The 24,730-nt window shown below is 34.9% G+C and overlaps 1 long non-coding RNA gene across 2 annotated transcripts; it reads right to left on the bottom strand.

The window, feature by feature from the left end:
• Positions 1-6,289: 6,289 nt before the first annotated feature.
• On the bottom strand, positions 6,290-24,534 carry LOC103887616. 2 transcript variants are annotated; one of them, XR_002524355.2, is made up of 3 exons: positions 23,566-24,534; positions 9,848-10,039; positions 6,290-6,435 (listed from the first exon to the last, which is right to left on the bottom strand). It is a non-coding gene; the product is annotated as an uncharacterized LOC103887616 (long non-coding RNA). The 2 variants fall into 2 exon arrangements; XR_002524354.2 differs by lacking the exon at positions 23,566-24,534 and having other exon boundaries at positions 9,848-11,963.
• Positions 24,535-24,730: the final 196 nt, after the last annotated feature.

The following is a 24,730-nucleotide window of genomic DNA, read 5'->3' on the forward strand; positions in this document are numbered from 1 at the left end:
ACAACGTGCAGGTTTGTTATGTATGTATACATGTGCTATGTTGGTGTGCTGAACCCATTAACTCATCATTTACATTAGGTAAATCTCCTAATGCTATCCCTCCCCTATTCCACCATCCTATGACAGGCCCCAGTGTGTGATGTTCCCCATCCTGTGTTCAAGCATTCTCAGTGTTCAATTCCCACCTATGAGTGAGAACATGCAGTGTTTGATTTTCTGTCCTTGTGATAGTTTGCTCCGAATGATGGTTTCCAGCTTCATCCATGTCCCTACAAAGGACATGAACTCATCCTTTTTTATGGCTGCGTAGTATTCCACGGTATATATGTGCCACATTTTCTTAATCCAGTCTATCACTGATGGACATTTGGGTTGGTTCCAAGTCTTTGCTATTGTGAATAGTGCCACAATAAACATGTGTGTGCATGTGTCTTTATAGTAGCATGATTTATAATCCTTTGGGTATATACCCAGTATTGGGATGGCTGAGTCAAATGGTATTTCTAGTTCTAGATCCTTGAGGAATCGCCACACTGTCTTCCACAATGGTTGAGCTAGTTTACAGTTTCACCAACAGTGTAAAAGTGTTCCTATTTCTCCACATCCTCTCCAGCACCTGTTGTTTCTTGACTTTTTAATGATTGCCATTCTAACTGGTGTGAGATGGTATCTCATTGTGGTTTTGATTTGCATTTCTCTGATGGCCAGTGATGATGAGCATTTTTTCATATGTCTTTTGACTGCATAAATGTCTTCTTTTGAGACGCGTCTGTTCATACCCTTTGCCTACTTTTTGATGGGGTTTGATTTTTTCTTATAAATTTCTTTACATTCTTTGTAGATTCTGGATATTAGCCCTTTGTCAGATGGGTAGATTGTAAAAATTTTCTCCCATTCTGTAAGTTACCTGTTCACTCTGATGGTAGTTTCTTTTGCTGTGCAGAAACTCTTTAGTTTAATTAGATCCCATTTGTCAATTTTGGCTTTTGTTGCTGTTGCTTTTGGTGTTTTAGACATGAAGTCCTCGCCCATGCCTATGGCCTGAATGGTATTGCCTAGGTTTTCTTCTAGGGTTTTTATGGTTTTAGGTCTAACATTTAAGTCTTTAATCCATCTTGAATTAATTTTTGTATGAGGTATAAAGAAGGGATCCAGTTTCAGCTTTCTACATATGGTTAGCCAGTTTCCCCAGCACCATTTATGAAATACGGAATCCTTTCCCCATAATCCCAATGGTGTAAAACTACATACCAATAATATGGTCAATTTAAAATTTTTAAATGTGTAAATTAAACAACACACTTGTGAGCAAGCAATGAGTTAAAGAAGAAAGCAAAAGGGAAATAAAAAATTATATCTTAAGGGAAATGAAAATGGAAACACAACATACCAAAACTTTTTTGATACAGCAATAGCAATTCAAAGAGAAAAGTTTATAGTGATAAATGCCTACATCAATAAAAAGACAGGTGGGCGCAGTGGCTCACGCCTGTAATCTCAGCACTTTGGGAGGCTGAAGCACGTGGATCATGAGGTCAGGAGATCGAGACCATCTTGGCTAACATGGTGAAACCCCGTCTCTACTAAAAAATGCAAAAAATTAGCCGGGAGTGGTGGTGGGCACCTGTAGTCCCAGCTAATCGGGAGGCTGAGGCAGGAGAATGGCGTGAACCTGGGAGACAGGGCTTGCACTGAGCCAAGATTGCGCCACTGTACTCCAGCCTGGGCAACAGAGTGAGCGAGACTCAGTCTCCAAATAAATAAATAAATAAATAGATAGATAGTTAAATAAACAACCTAATTTTATATATCAAAGAATAAAAAAAAGAACAAACTAAGCCTAAAGTCAGCAGAAGAAAGGACATAAAAAAGATCAGAGAGGAAATAAATGAAATAGGGTCTAAATAAAAGATCAATAAAATTAAGAGTTGTTTTTTGAAAAGACTTAGTTGGACTAACGAAAAATAAAAGGAGAACAGACTCAAATTAAATTATAAATAAAAGAGATATTACAACTGTTACCGCAATTGTTAAGTTTTTCTTTGAAGAAATACAAAGATTCATAAGAGACTACTGTAAACCAATAAATGAAGTTTTATGCCAACAAATTAGATAACCTAAAAGAAATGGATAAGTTGCAGAAACACACAACCTATCAAGACTGAGTCATAAAGAAATAAAAAATCTGATGAGACCAACATTAAGGATATTGAGTCTGTAATAGAAAACCTACCAACAAAGAAAAATCCATAACTAGACAGCTTCACCGGTGAATTCTACGAAGCACTTAAAGAAGAGTTAACGCCAGTCTTTCTCCAGAAAATTAAACTCTTCCAGAAAATTAAAAATGAGGGAACACTTCCAAATTTATTGTATGAGGCCTTCTTTATACCCAGACCATAATATAACATCACAGATGTTATATGTATATATGAATCATTGAGAGTTCAGAGATTAAACTCTCTTTAAAAAAAAAAAAAAAAAAATCTATTTTTGTTTGGAGCAGAGGTTGCAAAACTGTGATGCCTAAATAAAATATTGTGTATAAAAGCTCCAAAACCAAAACTTAACCTAAACTGGCAATAACTGTGACTTAAAAACTAGATCCAATTAGATCTTCACTGTGGCTATGCAACTTTTTGCTTTGTGGCCTGAAGGTTTTTACTGAGGTAACAGCCTCTTATCTCTTGCCCCTTCCCTCCACCACAAAAGCAGAAACAAACAAAAACCACCTCTACAGCTTCCTTCTTCCTGGCTGTCTTTGGCAATGCTTCTAAATCCTGAAAGCAAAAGAACCTACTGAAATACATGGGGAGGATGAAAACACAATATGCGATGTGTAAAAACCAATCTAAGAGTACCAACTCAGAAGGAAATTACAAGAAGGAAGGCTGAATAGAGCCGTCCACCCTTAAGAAATACAGAGAAAATTAAAAAATATATATATATATAGGGAGGCTATTACTCCTCTGGCCCTTCTTGCACATTATCTCCCAATTAGAAGAGTGTGGAACCAAAAATTTAAACTCTGAAAAGGTAATGGCTTTGGAGGAGGAGCTAGGGAAGTGAGTAAATTATAAAGAAGTACAGCAGTAGCTTTAGCTGTCAATAAGTTTCTTTGCTCTGGCATTGGCAATGTCAATAACAATCTTTGTTGGTGTCAGTGAATAGACATTTTTTTCAAAGAAGACAAACAAATGGCCAGAAGATCCATGAAAAGGTCCTCAATGTGCAAATCAAAATAACAATAAGATATTAACTCGCATCTGTTAAGATGGTCATTATAAAGAAATAGAAGTGATAACAAGTGTTGGCAAGGGGGTGGAGAAAAAGGAAGCCTGCCATTGTAAACTGTTTGTAGAAATGTAAACTAGTACAGACATTATATATATATATATATATATAAATAAAGTATGGGAGGTTCCTAAAAAAAAAATTAAAAAACAGAAGTACCATAGGATCTAGCAACCCCACTTCTGGGTAAATATCCAAAGGAAATGAAAGCAAAATCTCAAATAGATATCTATACCTTTCTTCCATACTCATTGAAGCATTGCTCATAATAATCAAGATATGAAAATAACTCATTGAAGCAGAGTAAAATGGTGTTTGCCAGGAAATGAGGAATGGGGAAATCTGGAGATGATTGTCAAAGGGTGTTAATTTATGACTTTTTTTGGTACTAGTTGAATAGATCAGGTATCTCTTATGCCTAGCTGTTAGTATATGCTGGTTTATATATTACTTTCCACCATTTTTGATATTGAATGATATTAAATGAACAGTTGCATATTATACAAATTGCTTCAAAATAATTTTTCCTTGTTTAATAAATGACCACCTCTTAGGTTATTTGTCCAAACATTTACACTTATTTTTTTTTTCCATTGGGGGCTCGAATATGCACAATTTTAGGAGTTCAATGTGCTATCTATTATACTACAGAGGCACCTTCAAATATATACAATTAAAAGAAAGTTAACAGTAATTACCAGAAGAAATGAAGAAATTAAATTTGCTCATCTCACAGTGTCTGGGGAAGTCTGTCACTCACAAGTCTGAACTCATAAATAAATGTAAACAGGGGTTGAACTGTCAAAATATTGGAAATATGTGAATGAATAAATAGAATTCACATCTGATGTAAAAAATGAACTTTCCATTTGCCTGCAAGGGAGACCCATTCTTGGAAGGCACAGCTTTGTTAATTTTATGTAAGGTTTTGGGAAGGTCAGTGTTCTAGAATTGTCAGATTTTCAGGAGCAGAAGTGTTTAGGGATTGACAGATATGCACCTGTGTTAGTAAGGTCTTGGGAGAAAGGCCACTCTTGATGGCTGACTTTCAGTAATGCGGTCACCGGAGCGAATTACTCATTGGCTGACTTTCAGAAGCTTGGGACTGTAACTGATTTGCTAACTTTCCAAAGTATAGTTATTATTCTGAGACTGCTGCTGATTGGCTGATTTTTGGGAGCAGATTTACTAATCTGAGGTTATCTCTAAAGATGTTTTCTTGTTCAGAACCTGGGATTTTAGCCAAAAGAATGGTCATTTTCTTTTTTGAATATGAAAAATTAGTACGTTTAATTCTTATTCCTCCATTTGGTTTTCCCACAACCAAGTTTGCAGGAGAGATCATAAGGAATTGTTCAAATTTTTATTTTCAGTGGTATGATATTCACCTAGTGTTGCCATCTTTTAAGTAATTTAAACTCTAATTACTATAGTCTAAAAATAACTCTAACTGCTGACTTTTTAAAAAAATTAACAGAACGACTGAATAGAGGGCTTTTAAAGCATTCTGACAAAGTCAATATAGGATACAGGAAAATATCATTAATTATACAGCAGGTCCTGTGTATATACAGGATGTTCTGCAACCCTACTTACAAAGTTATTTCTCTAAATAGGTTTTATGTATATATGGGAAGCACATCATAAGGGTATTCTGAATAGAAAAATACCCAAACACAGATTGACACCTGCTTCAAACTTTTGATATTAATGTCACAGTTATTTTTTTAGATTTTTAATCAGAATTTTAAGAAATGTCCTCTATTTCAGGAGATAAACACTTAAGCACCAGCAAAGTTGATGCAGAAGGTCATTAGTCTCCAAGCAATTCTAAGCTTTTTGATCCTGGATAAGAATAACAAAAAATTAACGCTGGAAGAGACCGGAGAAATTTGAGGCCCAGATAAGAAAAATAATCTCTTCTCAGGATCATATCCTTAATATTAGTGTTAGGGCTGAGTTTACATTCCTGGTGTCCTGGCTGTCATTCCAGGTTGCTTCTTCATACTGTAGTTTAGTGAATGCCATGGACTTGACAGTTAGACAGTCCTAGTTCAACACTTTCTACTTCATGAGTATGGGCAAGTTATTTAACATTCCTAAGCTTCAATTTCGTGTCAGTAAAATAGGAATAATATGTTTTCCTCATGTGGTTTGTTGTATTAATTGAGATCAATCACACGTTGTGCTTGAAACTGCTTGGTATATAATCTATATTCAATGCATTTTAGCTATCATTGTTATTTCCTCGTATCATATTACACTATTATATAAGAAATCAGCATACAATAAAGATAATGACTCCATGGCAGTTGAGTTTATGTGTGTAACCATCTTTCTATTTATGGTAGTAAGGTCTGTTACACACATTTATTTGAAAATCATCTGAATCTGAGAGTAATGATTTGCCTACTTTTGGGGAGCTATCTGGGAGATGGACAGGGTCTTACTCTGTTGCCCCAGCTGGAGTTCAGTGGCGCCATCGTGGCTCACTGCAGCCTCGACTTCCTGGGCTCAGGTGATTCTCCCAACTCAATCTCAGAGGTAGCTGGGACTATAGGCACGTGCCACCATGCCCAATTAATTTTTTATATTTTTTGTAGAAACAGGGTTTTGCCATGTTGCCCAGGCTGATCTCGAACTCCTGGGCTCAAGTGATCTGCCTGCCTCGGACTCCCAAAGTACTAGGATTACAGGCATAAGTCACAGCATCCAGCCACCTATGTATTTGTATTTATTCATTTTAATTGACACATTGCAATTGTATATATTTATGGAACACAAAAAATTTTATGCTGTGTTTTGATGCATACCTATGTTGTATAATGATCTAATCCGTTTCTGCTGCTTGTTCTGTCTAATGCACGGGTGTACAATCTCTTGGCTTCCCTGTGCCACACTGGAAGAAGAATAATTGTCTTAGGCCACACATAAAATACACTACGACTAACCATAGCTTATGAGCTACTAAAAAAAAGTCACAAAAAAACCCATAATGTTTTAAGAAAGTTTATGAATTTGTATTGGGCCGCATTCAGTGCCATCCTGAGCTACATGTGGCCCATGGACTATGGGTTGGACAAGCGACTGGACAATCCCCTAAGGTCTTGGAGTCTTCCACTGGGTTCTCAGCATTTGACTCTGCAAAGAAGAAGGGAGAGAGATCATGAATGATTGTGCAGGTTTTGCAAAGCAAGGCCTGAGAGTGGCATTGATCATTTTTGACAGTGTTCTCATGCAGAGAATACCGAGAAATGTAGTCAAGTTGTGAGCCCATGGGGTAGAGAAATAGAATTTGGAGATCATGGCCAACACCAACATAGAGACTGTAACATGCTGATTCATATGAGACAAATAGGAGGATCTGAATAACCTACAGATCATTTATTTGCTCCTAATAGCGTGAGTTAATTGGCTATGTGTCATCATTCCATAAAACAGATGAAGAAACTGAGGACATAAGTGAATTATTCAAGATTACCCACTGAGACAAGGACATAACAATTCTTTCCTAGGCGCTATGAAATTAAATCTAAGGTTCTTGATTCTATATCCATGCAAATACTTAGACTAGAACCCTAGATTAATGTTTCAGTAGAAAGATATTTAAGTTAATCAGGGTAACTAACTTGCCAGTCATTGAAAACCCTTCTTATGTTTTTAATTGTTTCAAAATTAAACTTTGATTCTACATCATTATTTTTTGGAGGCAACAAGACAGATTTTACAGGTCCATTATTTTTCAGATTATTCTTAACTGCTTTTCTAGGGCTAAAAGGATTAATTTGTATTTGTTTTTTAAATAAAATTTTAGTTTGGTAAACAAAATGTCCCATTTTTCTAAACCCCACTAGCTTTGTGAATATTCATAATGCCTTAATATTTCTTTTAAATTCTGTGCTTACTTAATTAAATAATATTTTTCTTGAGGAATTTTCTGAAAGCAGCAATACTATTCTCTAACAAATTAATGAATTTTAGGCAAGTGTTTTGTGTATGTTTAAATCTTTTAAGTTATCAATTAAGCAAAACTTAGATTATAAATAACAGCAATATTTAGTATAAAAAAGCAATACTTCCTGAAATGGGAATACTGGATATTTTTATACAGATTATCTCAATGATACTTTTAATGAATAAACTTGGTGAGCAAAAGCCTGTAGACATTATTTTAACTTCAGTTTTTATTTGATTAACATTGGATAATCAGAGGACATTTGCTTTTAGCTAATGTATATTTACTGGACTTTTTGAAAGGCACTGAGGATAAAGGCCAATAACTCAAACTCCTAGTAAGACCCATTTCATTCCTGTTAGGTGTTTTATGTTTCTGCTGAATAAATGTTTGTCATATGAGTAGACATAAATTTACCCGTTCGAATTAGCATTCACTTCCAAAGCCAGTTAACTTTCATATTGATATTGTTAAATAAAAAACAAAAAAAATTGGATGACATTTCTTACACATAGTAAGTCAGGCATTATTCAGGATAATTGCGATAGGTAAAAGGACCATTGCAACAGAATTTTTCAGTGGGAGAAAGAGATTGGGTTCAATTCCTAATACAGTATGGCCAAGTAGGAATTTATAGCCACGAAACAGGGTGGATCCACAGGTCAGTGGATAAGAAATTGTGAAGAGGAAACATCAAGGGGTAGGCATGTGGAGGTCAAAATAAAAGTGTAGAGATGAATCTCTTATATCTTATTTGACATGAAAGAATTGCAGTTTGAGCCATAGACACAGACTGGAAACTCTTTGGTATATCTGAAGAGCAAAGAGAAAGTTGGGGGTTTTATAAAAAAGGAGTAATGTTACTTGTGGTCCCAAGAGAAAGTTCATTGGTATTAGTAAAGCTTTGGTGGGGGAGGGGGGGGAGGGTGGCAAGCTCTAATTGGTGGGCAGAGGTGGTGCGCAAAATTAGTCCTAGAGTTACAGCAAATTATCTCAGCAGCTATAGATAAACAGGTTTCAGGTTAACACAGGCTATTTCAGCCATCATATGTGCAGAGAATTACATTTCTAGAGCAATGCTATGTACCCTGAGTGTTTTTTTTCCACGTGGCCTCTCAACTCTGATTTAGTTCGGTATGAGAAGAGTGACCCAATTCAGATCATCAACTGGCACAGGGTATTTTGGCTAAACTGACCTAACAAGATTGTTGCTGAAGGCTGATCCGGGAGATCAGGCATCATCTGGGGGATGATGGAGGATGAGGAAACTGATAATATAGTGAGAGTGATCAGATATCAAGGGTGGGGTGAGGGGTTCATGTTAAACTGATTTAACAGAGTTCTTGCTAAACTGTTTTTTTTTAAGGCAGTGCACAGATGGGCCTACAAGAAGGTCTAGGAGCATGACTAAGCAAAGAATCTTTGTCAGTGCTTTACAATAAAGTTTCAGTTTATACTAAGTTCTTCTTGCATTTATCCAACCAGGCTAGGCTAGTTGTCCTTTCATAAATATCACCATCCTGATTTTCTGACCTATTTTTAGGGAAGGAGTTTTCAAAATAAATTTCTTTAATATTTTTTTCAAATGACTTCTGTATTTTTTCCTTTTCTTTACTTTCCTATAGAGCTTGAAAGAGGAAAGAGGTATAGAAATCAGACCATACTCTCTATCTTTTGGTTCTTTTAAAAATTTAGATGTGTAGTAAGTCACCAAAGTTAAAAACAGCCATTCACTGTTTTAAGTAAATCTTTCTTATGTTTAACTGATTTTTTTTTTTTTTAAGGTGGAGTGCTTCAAGCCAGAAGTCTTAGTTGCCACCTTTTTTCCTACAAAGAAGTTATGTAAAGATGAAAACTACAGTATCTTTTGTATAGAATTATCACTGAAAATCCCTTTTTATGTGTTATAAGATCATCAAAAGGTGCCAAGGTTCCCAGATGAAATAGAGGATGCTCAGTTACATTTTTATTTCCTCTGAGCAGTGAATAATGTTTTAGTGTAAATAGGTGCTGACAGTTAGTTGCTGTTTATCTGAAATTCAAGTGTAACGGAGCAACCTGTATTTTTATTTGTTTAATCTGGTATCCTTAAAGCATATTAGGAAGCATATTCTCTCTTTCTCTATCTCACTTCTCAAATTTTGGAGTAAGGAGCTGGACTGACACAGTTTAGGTCATGTGTCCTTTTTGAGTTTCAAGGTCTACTGCCAGGACAAGGAGTTACTTTTTTTTTAGAGAAATAACAACTGGTCTTGGGTTAGATACGTAGACAAATAGATGAGGACCTAAACAAGTTTAGAGTTGGGTATATACAGAAGACAGCAAAATAGTTATGATGGTGTTCTGAGCTCTGTTTTCTAGCTTGTTGCTACGGCCCACTCTTGTTCGTCTTCTTGAATTTTCTAAAGTACTTTAGCATCCTTGAATTCATTATTAAAGCTGCTTCAAAATGGATACCTCTAATTTGCGACCAAAAAATCTTAACTACATTATTCTTAATGGTAATTTCAGATACTATAGAAATATTTATTATAACAATATCTGCCTAATAAGAACATTGATTGTTTTATTTTAAAATATTAGCATGTTGGAGCTTACCAGGGCTTTCAGTACACTTCCCCTCCATCCAGTCAAAGTCTGGGATTTGATAGTGCATCCAATTAGAGGAAAATAATCTTGACACTATGCAAATCTGGTAAAAAGCAAAGCTGTAGAATAAAGGATGATAAGTCCTGTTCATCCACTGCTCTTTGGTAAAGGATATGGATTCCTCTTGTCGAAGTGAAATAACTGAAAGGGTCAGAATTGAGTATAAAAGAATTTATTTAACCGCAAAGTTAGGATAGCCATATGAGAAACACAGACTCCAAAGGAATGCAGTCAATGCTTCAAACCTGAAAAGTTAAGCTCTTGCTTACATAGGCAGAAAAAAAAAAAAATTAATAAGGTTACAACATTTTCCATAGAAAGCTGGTTTATGAGTTACAGCAATTTGGCTGGCTGTTTTTTTTAACATCTTTTTTTTGGTTCAATTTAAAGAGTCTATTTCACATTCCATCTTAGACAATATGATAGTTATGAGGTCTTTATGTAAGAGAAGGAGAAAGTTAATCTATAATGAAAATCAACATTTAAGAGGGAAAGGGCCTTCCCTGGTGACCTTTAGTCTTTTATAACATTTTACAAAACAGTGTAGATAAACAAAAGGCTGATCTATAATCAGAGGAATAAAGGTTACAGCTGCCTATCACATGATTCAGGACCCATGTTTACATTCCCTTAAGGCTCAAAATAATTTGAAGTTCCAATAACTTTAATTTTTAATTACTTATTTTCATACTCTTCAGTCATTTGAAGGACATGTTTTCTTTTCTGTCTGATTGTTATTGAAAAACAATACGTCCAGACAGAAGAAATATGTTTTATACAAAATATTTGGAAACCACTATCTTATAGAGCATACTGCTCTGTCTGTTTTGTAGACACAAATGAAGAGGAAGCTAGTCCATGACTTTGTGATATACAGAAATTACCACATAGAAAACAAACTTTTAAAAAGCTTTGCCTTTTATATAGGTCATGAAATTTAAAACCTAGGTCCTCAGCAGAGTGGATTATTTCCCTAGAATATCAGAGGAAGTGAGACCATTTTTCTGGCCACTGACAAGTCGTAATTTACAGAGCTAGAGATGAGAGAGTCAGACTTTGTAGCCATTTTACATTTAATGCTCAGTTATATGAAGTTACATGCTTCAAACTTGCATACATAATATGCTATTATAGACTATTTATAGTTCATATGTTGTTTACATGAGTGAAATAAAGAAAAATCTGTCTTTCTGTATTAGTCAGTACCTTGCTGGTGGTCATAAGAAGAAACAATTAGAAGCATAGAAATACTGTAAGACCTTTGTAACTGGTGCTATTAAGAAGTCAGTTTAAAACCAATGATTTTGATTTTTATTAAGAGAAGAAATAAATCTAGTAGTTTGCATCACCTAGAGCTAAATGAATTAAATAGATTTGTTTTTAATCTGCTGTTATGAGTAAGGACATTAGATATATTTCACTTTGATGATTTTGCTAACTGCAGAAATCTTTGTTGGTATTTTACAATAGTTTCAATTTATACTAAGTTCTTCTTGCATTTATACTATACTATATGCTGTATAGTATATGTACTTCTGCACTATGAATCTGAGAGCTTTTAAAGAGTAACTTTTTAAAGTAGTGCTCTATGTAAGTATAGGGGCCAAAGGAAAAATTCTCCTTTGCTCTCTGAAGTTTCACTGAAAAATCAACTGACAAAAGGCAGATTATTAGGAGAAAAAGTATATAGATGTATTAATGTGAACATGGGGGAGAACAACAAAATGATTAACCCAACCCCACTATGGGGCCCAGATACTTATATATAGCCTTATTTCAGAGGGGGTGGGGAATATATGTAAATTTATTAAGGGGCAATACATTATTACTAGAGAGAATTAATGAATCAAGGAACAGAGTACTGTAAATACTTCTCTTTGGAAATTGAATGAGACTAAGAGACAGATATTATCTTGTGAGAGTTTATTGAGGTGTGGTTACATTCTTGGTCTTCTTTTCTCCAACAGATAATGAGATAACAGGGAGGGTGTGTTAATCTGTTCTTACACTGCTATGAAGAACTACTGAGAATGGGTAATTTATGAAGAAAAGAGATTTAACTGACTCACAGGTCCACAGGCTTAACAGGAAGCCTGACTAGGAAGCCTCAGGAAACTTACAATCATGGCGAAAGGTGAAGGGGAAGCAAACACGTTCTTCACATGGCAGCAGGAGAGAGAGTGAAGGGGGAAGTGCCACAAACTTTTAGGTCATCAGATCTCATGAGAACTTACTCATTGTCATGAGAACAGCAAGGGGGAAATCCACCACCATTATCTAATCAACTCCCGCCAGGCCCCTCCTCCAATTTGATGTGAGATTTGGGCAGGGACACACATCCAAACCGTATCAGAGGGGGAGGGAAAAAACAAAAACAAAACACTATTGTTATCCTTGTAGGGTGGAGGGCGAAGCATCTGATCTTTATGTAGATAGGGGAAAAGCCTCTTTCAGTGTCTATTGATTTTTAAGGGCCTTTAATTCAAAATACTCAGTATACCTAGGAGCCATATTTTGGTGTGAAATTCCCGATGCTCCTTCAGAAAACAACATTTTAAATTGCAAACCTTCAATAAAATTTCCAATTAAAATTCTGAACCCTAAAATTAGTGGATCACACTCAGTATGTTTATATTTCCTTCTAAATTAAAGATAATATATTCAAAGCAGCTTAATGACCACAAACTGGCTAATTTTAATTAATCATCAGCAAATTGAATGATTATATATTTTCTGTACAGTGTTTCTATCAATACAAACACAAGTCACTCTTATAGTTTTCTGTCTTTTCTAATGAAAAACGTGACTCTACTAGATTTAAATTGTTAACAACTAACATTTTCTTCCTCAAAAAAAGGTTTTCTGTACTTTAGTGTCCATTTGTTAGAAGACTGACATCAACCCTAATATGATCTTCACTCATTAATTCATTCATTCAACAAATATTTATTGAATGATACTGATACTGTGCCAGGTCCTGAATGGATATATGAAAGCAGAAAAAAAAATCAAGCAGATGCATTCTGTACAATTATTGAAGGTATTGGTGGTACTGGGATTTAGAAATGTACAACATAAATTAGCTTTTAATTTTTTAAAAAAATATGAAATCTAAGCTGTAGTTTTTATTGGCAGGGAGATTTAATAAGAAACCTATGTGAACAGCTGGGAAAATTTTCCTCAAAGTCATAGCCAGAGCTTCATATCCAAAGGATTGGCAGTGTAGAACAAATTTTGAGATAAAATAGAAAAAATAAAATATCTGGGGAACCTGCATTTTGACTGGCCAAGAAGCAGTGCCAACACAGATGGCCACTTCTGAAGGACTAAGAAATAAAAAAAAAGGGGAGAGAACTCTGTTCATTTGACCCTCTTAGCGCTCACTGTATGTGAAAAACAAATAAATATGTATCTCGGCTCAACAGTATTTTGTGCTTCCTTGACAAGGTCAAAGGATTACAGTGTTCATTGGTGGAACTTTGTGAAATTATTTACATCCCAAATCACAAGTAATTGGCCCTACTAATTGGTCTAGAGTTGCCAGATTATTTTCTGTGCACAGTAGGTGGCATATTTTTTAAGTAATGCACACAGATGAATGAGGGATTTTATTTTTATCTGGTTATGCTTCCATGCATAGGAAATCTGGCAGAATCTCTTTGAAATTCTCTTCCTGTTGAGGCAATTAGCTAAAACAACTTCAGAGACAAACGTTAGGCCATATTTATCTTTTGTGAGGTGTGATGGAGAAGCCAACAGATGTTTCAGGTCAACAGTCCTAGATATTGAAAGAATGGGCTGAGGAAGAGAGAGTCAAGTCAAAATTGTACAAGCTAGAGAGAATAATTTTCTCTGAATTCTAACCACCCCTAGGAATATTTTGAACTGTTTACTCTTCTAATTGTATATATTTAAGATAAATCCTTCAAGTTTAGATCCACTGGTAGGCATATTCTTGGCATTTAAAGAAGGCACTTGGTTATGAGAATGAACAGTGTGTGTAAGGTCATTTAAACTGATGAAATACAGTTAAATTTAGATTTAACTTTCTTTTATTTGTCACCATTTTTAGAGAAGGTATACTTTCCAAATTTAAAAATGTGTAAACTGAGTTGAACCAATTTGCTAGTGATAATAAAGGACAGTAGATTCAGGAAAATGATAGTGGTTAAAGATTCAGAATTTAAAATGACACTGCCTACCTTGAATCTGAATTATTTGACTTATTATCTGTTGTAGCCTTGGAAAAATTCTCTAACCTCTTTAAACATCTACTATTGTCATCTTAAAATACTTGAATTTATTACTATTCAGTGAGATGATGAATGAAAAGTATATACCGCAGTGTCTGCCCACAAACAGTGAAAAGGTCCTATTGGGGCATTCATCATTTGGTTCAATTCAAAGAAGTCGTGTTTCTAAATTTAGGAATTTATTGATCATCTGAATTAAGATTCTCTCTTATGAGACTACCTTTCTCATGGATACAACAACAGGTTATTATTTATTCATTTCATGTTGAGTATCACATCATTGATGATTGTTAAATCGAGAATATCATTAAATGGGAATAGTGAGAATGAGCATCCTTGCCTTGTTCTTGATCTGAGGAAATAATTTTGTCTTTCACCATTAATGTGGACTTGCCTTTTTAGTTTATTGGTCACTCTAGAGATTATAATGCACATTCTTAAGATTTGTTATGTTTCTAAAATTACTTTTTTTTTTTTTGGCAAACTGAAGGCCTGTGGAATACCCTATTAATTTTTAATCCTTTTTCTGTAAAAGTTGTTTTACAAAACTATATACTTAAAACCCCAAAATACTATTATTGTTATTTTACAGTCAATATTTATTTAGACTAATTCAGATTAATCAATATAACCTGTGTTATACCTCTACATTTCCCCGAAGAGTACTATTTAGTATTTAGTATTTTTCTTAACTTGGGTCTTTCAATATCACCTCTCTCAATTTGGATGTAAAATTCTTATAATACAGTTATCCTCATTCAGTGGTTTGAGACATCATTCTATAGTCTTCCAGCTACAATGATTTCTGTTGAGAAGTCAGCAGTTTGTGTGCTGCTATTCTGCTATTTGTGAAGTAATATGTTTATGTTTTACTTTGGTTTCACTTAATTGTTTTGTCTTTCATATTAATACATTTTCTAGAATATTTATGATTCTTATGATTTCATATGTATCTTGTGCAAGGTTTTTTGTTTTGTTTGTTTTGTGTTTTTTGAGATGGGGTCTTGCTCTGTTGCTGTGTAGGCTGGAGTGCAGTAGTGCCATCTCAGCTCACTGCAACTTCTGCCTCCTGGGTTCAAGCAATTCTCCTGCCTCAGTCTCCCTTTAAGCTGGGACTACAGGCATGTGCCACCATGCCTGGCTAATTTTTGTATTTTTAGTAGAGATGGGGTTTCACCATGTTGGCTTGGCTGGTCTCAAACTCCTCACCTCGGGTGATCCACCCGCTTTGGCCTCCCAGAGTGCTGGGATTACAGGCACGAGCCACTGTGCCTGGCCTATAATGCTTCTTGAATCTATAGTTAATATATTTAGTTGATATACTTTAACATTTATCTTCTTGCTAACTTTGTAACTAATATTCAACATTTTTTGAAAATGATTAGCAATTATGCCCAATCCCCTTTGTCTTCATTCCTTCCAATATGATAGGCCATTATTCCATGTCACGAAGTCCATTTTGTTTTTTACTTTATTTCATCTTTTTTAGACATCTCTTTCTCTTCAATCTCTGCATTTTATTTTGACTTGCTTTTCAGTTTAATATTTTTCTTTTTGTTTTATTTTTGTCTGCTGGTAATCTCATTCATTGTATATCTAATTGAGTTATTTTGTCATTTCTAGAGCTTTCATTTGGTCCTGTTTGATCATTTCTCCCTCTTGTCTTTTCAATAGTAGGGCCTTCATTCTTTGACCTCAAGGAAGTGAATTCGGCCATGTGAGCTTACAGATGACCTCAAGCCTCAGATGAAAATGCAGCCCTGGCTCTCAGCCTGTAAGACTCTGAGTGGATGACCCAGGTAAGGAGTCTTCAGACTTTTGATCTACAGTAACTTGGATAATATGTGTATGTGTTTTGAAGCTGCTAATTTTGTGGTATTTGGTTATAAAACTACTATTTAGTTATAAAGCAACAGAAGTCGCTATAAAACAGAACTATAACTATAAAGTTTAGTTATAAAGCAACTGTTTAGTTATAAAGCAAGAGAATTGATTCACCATGTCAATCATAAGTACAATTAATAAGTAGTGAAACTGAATAAATCTTAACAAGGCAGTCAAGTACTAGTAAAGAATATTTGCATTGCACAAAGGTAACTGCTTGCTAAGCCATGTTCCTTCAAGTGCTGCAGTAACCTTATGGGAGACCGTTTTAAAAAAAATCATCCATCCCGATGCATAGCTTTTTATAACTCATACAAATTCCATAGAACCCACCTATCAATAAGGAAGAACAGTACTAATATTTTAAGACAAATGGAAGGGAAGATATTGCATTTTCTAGATAAGGAAATCCACGATTTCAGGACTGTTACTATTCCTAATTCTGGAGAACAATGAGGACAGAAAAGAAATAGAGAAGTTTTAATTGCGTGACTCATCTCTTAAAAGGGAAGTACAGAATTTTTTCCCCAAATCTAATTGAAGCCACCCATAGCAGAAACATTATTGTCCCAGAAAAAGTGTTTATAATTAACAATGTTCTGCTTCTCTTTCCAGAGGCTAAAATAGCTGTATCTTTTAAGAATTATGCCTGTGGTTTTTGAAATATTGTTATTTGTAGTTTGTGTCTGGTGACCTCATTAAGTTAAATTATGTAACTTATATAAACTCCTTTTTTTTGGTCTCTCCAGACAGAAATACTGATTTATTCTTTCCCCAGATGGCATAGTAATCTCTATTTCACTTTGCTTAACATTGTATTGTATTTTTCGAGTGGATATAAATGTAAATGGAGGTAATGAATATGAGAAAAGATGTTGCCTGATTTAAAACAAAAGAAGAAATCTAGGCTTGGCATCCGTATAGAAAGAATAACACTGAAGTCACTAAAATCTAAGTGAATAACAGTTCAAAGTTGCAGAAAAGAATTGCGTTTATAGGAGGAATGCCTAGTGTGCATTGATCTTCTTAAAGACCAAAGTCTGTAACTTCTGCAACTATGCTTTGGCAAACTTCTTCCTGAAAAACGATTATTTATTAGTGAAAATAAGTTTGAAGAACCTATCACAAGAAATGGTGCTTTGATCAAACTAGTTCTTTACTCTGCAAAAGCTTTAGAAGGCTGAGTCAGACTCATGCATCGATAAAATGATTGAATACATAGATGCTAATATTAGTAGCAGCAGGATGTGATTCCAGAGACTCTCACATAATTTTTGCTAGAGCATCCTGTTAAGAAAGAATGGCTCCTACTCATGTCTGTGGAAGAATATTATCTTCCATAAAATTAAAAGATTGAATATAGGTTTGTTAACAGCTTCATTAAAGGTCTAGCACTAGCTTTAAATCCAAATAAAGACACCCTCAACTGCCTGAAAGTCACAGTAATCAGTCTCACAATGAGAAAGCAAAATATCTAATTGCATCTTTAATGAAATGAATTATGTGACCCCTTATTCATCCTTGATAATTACAAGTGCTAAGAAGGAAATCTGAACTAAGAAATAGAAACAAAAAAAGACAGTGACAAGAATATGACTTGAATACACTGCCTCCTTTTAGAAATCAGTGTTTTTGTATTCATTGGGTTGTAGGTATGTCTGGAGCTAATGGGTGTGTGTGTGTGTGTGTGTGTGTGTGTGTGTGTGTGTCGGTATGTATGTTGGTATGTATTTTTTTAAAAGGGAGCTATATCGGTGGACCTAAAATATTATAATATGTACCTCTTATTTATGTGCAATATATATTATTATATAAGAAATTTATACTTGTGCAACTTACATTATATGAGAATTCCAGAATAAATAAAGTTTAAGCAGTGTAGAAATGTGACGAACAAGAATCCCCATTGGTCATTTAATGCTTCTTTTCTTAAAAAAAAATTCTTTCTTTTTTTTTTTTCTTTTTTCTTTTCTTTTCTTCCTTTTCTTGTCACCTTCAAGTTCCTAGTGCAGCTCTAACTCATGTGTTTAAAATATGTGTAACATGCTATGTGTGGTGGCCCATGCCTGTAATCCCATTATTTTGGGAGACCAAGACAAGAGGATCACTTGAAGCCCAGGAGTTTGAGATTAGGCTTGGCACCATAGCGATACCCTGTTTGAAAAATAATAATAAAAAAAATTTAGCCAGGCATAGTGGAGCTTGGGCAATCGAGGCTGCAGTGACAGAGTGAGCAACAGAGCGAGACCCCATCTCAAAAAAATAAAACAAAATAAACAATTTGTAACAGGCTCATTAGCTTTTGTCTTTCTTTCTTTCTTTTTCTTTTCTTTTTTTTTTTTTGAGACGAAGTCTAACTCTGTCACCCACGCTGGAATACAGTGGCCTAACATCTGCTCACCACAACGTCCGCCTCCCTGGTCCAAGCGATTCTCCTACTTCAGTCACCCGAGTAGCTGGGATTACAGGCACGCACCACCGTGCCCGACTAATTTTTGTGCTTTTAGTAGAGACAGGGTTTTGCCATGTTGCCCAGGCTAGTCTTGAACACCTAACCTCAGGTGATCCACTTTGGCCTCCCAATTTTCTTCCTTGTGGATTCTACACTTTGAAAGTATATTGCTAATAATATTGCACATAATTGTTTATTAGCCTAATGCAAATTATTGTACTTCATTTTTTGAGCGTCCTAATCCTTTTATTTGTTGCATTTTCTATCTCTACACACGGTGTTTTGTTTCATTACATATTTAAAAATTTTTTCTGTGAACTTATTTTTAGGTACACTTTTTATTTATTTTTTTATTTATAGGATTCCACATGATGTTTGTTTCTGAAATATCATGCTAGGACAATTTCGACTTTGATTTTGTCCAGGGGCATCACTTGTTTGGCACAAGTTTTTAATAATGCTTTTTGACTTGGGGTTTCTTTACGACAACTGGGTAGAGTACATTTGGACTCTAAACTCTGTGGGGTATGATTTCACTTTTCCATGGGATAATTTCTTTCTACTCAGATTGGCAAGAAACATTAGATTTATTGTATACTTTTTGGGTTCATATATCAAATTATTGATTTATTCTTTATCTAGAATTATATCCATTCCAACAGTCTTTGTTTTTTCAGAGACTTAAGTTGTAACTCCATACCTCCTGTGTATCTGGGCTTTAATCTCCTCTTCCTGGAGGAGGTAAAGGTTGAAACCTAACCTTCTCAACATTACGGAGTCCAAACCTCTTTCATGGCTGCAGAAACACCAGCTCACACACCTATTGCTTTGGCTTTCATCATGATCATTGCTTTGGTACTTGAATTTTTGTTTTTTGTTTCTTTCATTTTAAGCTATAATAGTTTTTAAAAAGAAAACCACATTTTTAATTCAGCATCTATTACCACCTATCATTGGAGTTGTTAGTAAAAGGTTTTTAACATCGGTTTAGTTAATCAAATTGCTGGTAATAGAGGTCCAATTCCTCTTCTAAATGGCTGCTGCAAAGTATCTTTTGATATGGACATATATTTATTAATTTATTCACTAATTCACTTAGTGATGGGTATTTAATTTCTTTTTTTACTTTTTGCAATTTTACTTATTTTAATAAAAATAGTCATAATAAATAACATCCTGTGCCTACGTCTTTAATCATTAGTGTTTTTAAATATAAGATAATGCCTCAGTAATGACATTGTTGTTTTAATGATGATGTAATTTTAAAAATTTTAACAGATATCATTAATCATCTTTCTAAGAGCAATATAAAAATTTATCATTGCTTGAAGGATTAAGTTATTCAATAAAGATAAGTAAAAAATTAAAATATTTTTCTTAGATTTCTGATATAAAAGCTTATAATTTAATACTTCATTTTCTAAATTCTGAAGGTGACTTTCTTTTATTTAAACAGAAAATAAATTATCTAACACAAATGAAACCAAAGCACATAGATAGAACAATAAATCTGCCAACTTTGTGCATGGTTAACCAGGAATGTTGAGATTAAGTGCACTATTTCTGAGACCGGAAACAAAAAAGAGATAAATTCTCACCTCCATCTAAAACTAACTCCAAACATCAACTCATGGGTAGTTATTATTTTTGGCTTACTGGCTAAGGCTGGGACCACTGCTGCTGCCTGGCAGAATCCCTGGGGAGGCCATGGTCTGTGGTCATGTCAATGGGGTATCAATATGTGAGTTAGATCACTTTCAAGATATCAGATAGAATAATTGCTTCTATGAAATTTGACAGCTGCAGCCTTTAACATTTATATTCTCAAATAGTTTTAATTTCACTGTAGGGTGCTTGAACTACATCTCTGTCTTTGTGGACTGAAAATTTTTCCGTGAAACCAACCCAGTTTATCTGTTAAAAGAAGTTTCTGGGACTGATCTAGTTCTACTAGCTATGCCTGAAATATATTTCTCATATCCCATTATCATATCTTGTCTTACATTATACATTTTCATAGGAACTTCTTACATTAAGTGACTATGTCACAAATATTTTTGCATGGTACACCCACCTTCAAAACTTACACTAATGCACAGAACACAGGATTTGGCACATAGTGTAATATTAATAAATAGGTTGTTTAATTTTATACCAAAAATATTTTATAGGGGGAAGGCAATATAGAGTGTTCCTTAAGGTAAGGACGTTGCTGTGGTAAAAATCCTCAGAGTAACTGAATTTATGTCCTGACTTTTTCCTCAGTTTTGAAGATGATCATTTGACAGAGTAATGTCAGCAATGACAAGAAGAAAAACTTTTTTTTTTTTTTTAACGATTTTGAGCTAAATGTTGTGCTAAGTACCTTCCAAACATCATCTGTCCTAAAATCTATAGTGACCCTATGAGGTAGATGCATTTATCATTCCATTTTATATTTGAGGAAACTGAGGCTTAGAGTTTACGTAAGATACTTAAATCACATAGCTGGTAAGTAATGAAACTAGAATTTGAGTCTAGAAAATCTAAATTCAGGTCTGGATTTATAACAACTCTATAATACTGCCTCTGTATCTTCTCTTATCCTCTTGAATCTAAAATAATAATTTCAGTGTTTAGTAATCTTACCACCACCTTTTTAGACATACTGTCTTACACCATAAGAATAACATACCTAAACAATTCCAATAAACAGAAAAGCCAAAACCTATTTATTATCAATTAACTCTTGATTATCTATCAACTGACCATCAGTGGTATTAAGGTCTATTTTTTTCCCTTGTCTGGACTGAGGCAGAGCCAGTTGGGGATGGTCAAATGAAAAGGAATTCAAAGCAGTGTCACAGGTCTCTGAATTTATGTCTGGTATCAAATAATGGTAATTCTAGCATTAATACTATTGGATTAGGAACTATACTTAGTGTACAGTCAAATAATATATTTCAATAACTCTTTTCCACATGAATAAAGCAAAACCTGAGAACATTAAGTGACTTCACAAATTTGTGCAACTAGTAAGTAGGAGTTCCAATAATCAAATTTTATGCAGTATTCAATTACTTAATTCAACAAGTACTTATTAAGAACCTATCAAACGTCAAGGACATTTCTATGTAAATAAAATTGACAAGATTCCTTGCCCTTTTAGAGTTTACATTTTGTTGGAGATATCTAAGTGGATAAGTTAAATATAGTTTATGTCCACTAGCAATAAATTCTGTGAAAAAAAAAAACATATAAAATGGAAAATGAGAATAAAGAGAATTTGAAGAAAGGTGGCATGGAGGTGTGTAGGTTAAATTTTAAACAAGCTGGTCAGGAAAGTACTTGTCAATAATTGAAGGAAGTGAGAGAATGAAACGTGGGGGTCTCTGCCTGTGACAGTTTATTTTGTGTGTAAACTTGGCTAGGGTATGGTGCCAAGTTGCTTTTTTAAAAACCAGTCTAGATATTATTGTGAAATTTGTGTTTGTTTTTAGATGTGACTAACTTAAATCAGTAGACATTATGTAAAGCAGATTAACTTTTATAATGTGGATGGACCTTAGCCAATCAGTTAAAGGCCTTTAGAGAAAAGATTGTGCTCCCCTGGATGAGAAAGAATTCTGTCTCCAGACCGCAACATAGAAATTCTGCTTGTCTCCAACCTATGAACTTAAAGAAATGTCTTCAAAAACTAAGAAATATTTGTGGGAATTCTATGAAAGTATTTAACAAGAACAGCTTGTGCTGATTCAATATTATCCTTTTGCAATAAAAATGATTCCAAACCTAAACTCTAAGAATCATTCCTCTGCAAGTCCAACATTATATGTTAGCTCCAGTTTAGCATGCGAGGTAGATTTGTAGGGGATTTTCATATGGCATTATAGGGAAATTTCTCACTCACTTAGTATCAACTAGAAAGTTTTCCAAAATAAAATCAATAGTCATAAATGCTTACATATACAGTACACATTTGGTTCAATTGAATCCACATTTCCATCAAACACAGAATTCCCAGAATAAAATAAAGCAATAATACCAAGACCAGTTACACCATGGGGGCTTTAATATCTCAGAAAACTTTCAGACACATATTTCTATAATTTAATAATTATCAACATGATTTAAAATTCACATATTCATGTTGAGTATTTCTAAAATACCTTTAAATAGTATTTGTTCTTTTAAATGAATGCATTTAATACTTTGTGTTAAAAAATAATAAAATGTATATTTTACAAATCTCTAGCCCTTCTTTTGCTTAATAATATTTTCATAGGAACTGTTTTATTTGAGATGGTGCTTTATGACTATTTTGTTCTACTTCCCTGTACCTTTTAATAGTACCTCTCAGCACTAATAAATAGCCATTTCATTTGGTGTTTTTAAAATCTGATATATAAAACCTTACAACAAATTCCAGTCCTGACCCGCTCCTAATGATACCCCTAAATATTTCTATTTATTTGACGGCCAGAATTTCTTGTAATATTAATTACATAATTCTGTGTGGAAAATAGGGGAGTAGTCAGAAAAGTATCTCTGAATACCCATTGTCCTATTTTTAAAGTGGTCTATAACAGGTCTTAAACCACAAGAAATGGAAATACTTTCATTGCATAGATAGAGAGATGAGGGATTTAACAAAATCTTTTAACCAAAAGAAGATTTAAAGAAAAAAAAAGCAGAGAGAGGCTTGTCATGGCAGTTTTATAAATGCTCTGTATTTAAACATGCTAATTAGATATATACATCAAATCTGTTTTAGTATTAGCAAAGGGATTATGAATGTATAGGTTAATGAAGACATAAAAACAGCTTGTAATAAAAAAAAGGGTATAGTGAACATCTCTTATTATAGGGGTATAGACAGCATTTTGGGAAATACATGGAAGATGCAATACTGAAAGTTTCATTGTTAGAGTATGTGGTTGCAGACATAAGCAGGAAGGAGAGCACCACAGCACACCACCCCAAGGAATGTCATGTGATCATCAGGTGATGGTCAGGCAGTTGCTAAACTGTCTCTCTGAAATGATAATTTGTTGCAGCTGGCACCCTGGGAAGACAGTATTCCCAGAGAGAGAAAATACCTGGAGTTGGTGATCAGCAGTTTCCCAGTAAGATCTCAGGAGCTGGGCGAGCAGGCTCGAGCATGTGTACTGAGAGGTAAAATGAAAAATGTATGACCTTCCTCTGGAGGCATGGACTGGTACAGGAAAATCAACGCTAGAGAACACCGTGCACAACCTCAGTAAATGCAATATGCATGCAGTCACCCTCCCAAGTGCTGACTGACACTGGGCATGGGTCAGGTGAGCAACAGCCTGCCTCAAGGGAGGAGAAACGCAAATCCCAGAACCAAGCCAATTATAAAAATCCCAAGCCAAAGGCTGGGTGGGGCACTTGTATCTCTCCAGTTACCAGGTTGGCCCTTCTTCAAAATGTGTGAAATGGCCTCTGCAAAAATCATAGCTGAGGAAATTATGACAGTGAAAGAGATCAGACCTAACCAACTCATCTTGCTTCTAACCTCTAAGTTGTCTTGGTTCATTCCTGGGCATAGGTCGAACTACCCTTGGGAAGGAATTTATAGATTAATCTCTGAAAAAAAATTGATAGTAGCCCTTTCTTGAAAGAAAATAAAACCCGTTCTTGCCAGGGGATGAGCCTGCCTTCGTAGGACTAACAAATTAGCTAGAAGATTAGAGGTTATGGTTTGAGGGCCCTGCAGCCTCTGACTGCAAAAGTCTGAACCTCTCCAAATTGCTCCTGGGAATAACATCACTGCTGTAAAACCTAAAATCAGTACTTGAGATATTTTGCAAGACCCTGCATTCTGATGCAGCAGATGACACCACCCAGACCAATCATCTGGCTCAACCAATTCTGCAGTCCCACCCAGGAACAGAAGTCAGCAAGAAGAACTCACTTTAACACCTTATGATTTCATTCTCAACCCAACCAATGAGCACTCCCTACTTCCCAAGTCTATATCTGCTAAATTATCCTTAAAAACTCCAATCCCTGAGTTTTTGGGGAGACTGATTTGAGTAATGATAAAACTCTTGTCTCCCACACAGCCAGCTCTATGTGAATTACTCTTTCTCCATTGCAATTCCTCTGTCTTGATAAATTGGCTCTGTCTAGGCAGTGGGCCAGATGAACCCATTGGGTGGTTACATGTACTTTGCTTCCTTTTGCTCCTGCTCTAAAATTTGCCTCAGTCTCTGCCTCTGCCTTAAACCTATTTCTGCC

Source organism: Papio anubis, chromosome 11 (genome assembly GCF_008728515.1).
Source record: "Papio anubis isolate 15944 chromosome 11, Panubis1.0, whole genome shotgun sequence".
Lineage (NCBI taxonomy): Eukaryota > Metazoa > Chordata > Mammalia > Primates > Cercopithecidae > Papio > Papio anubis.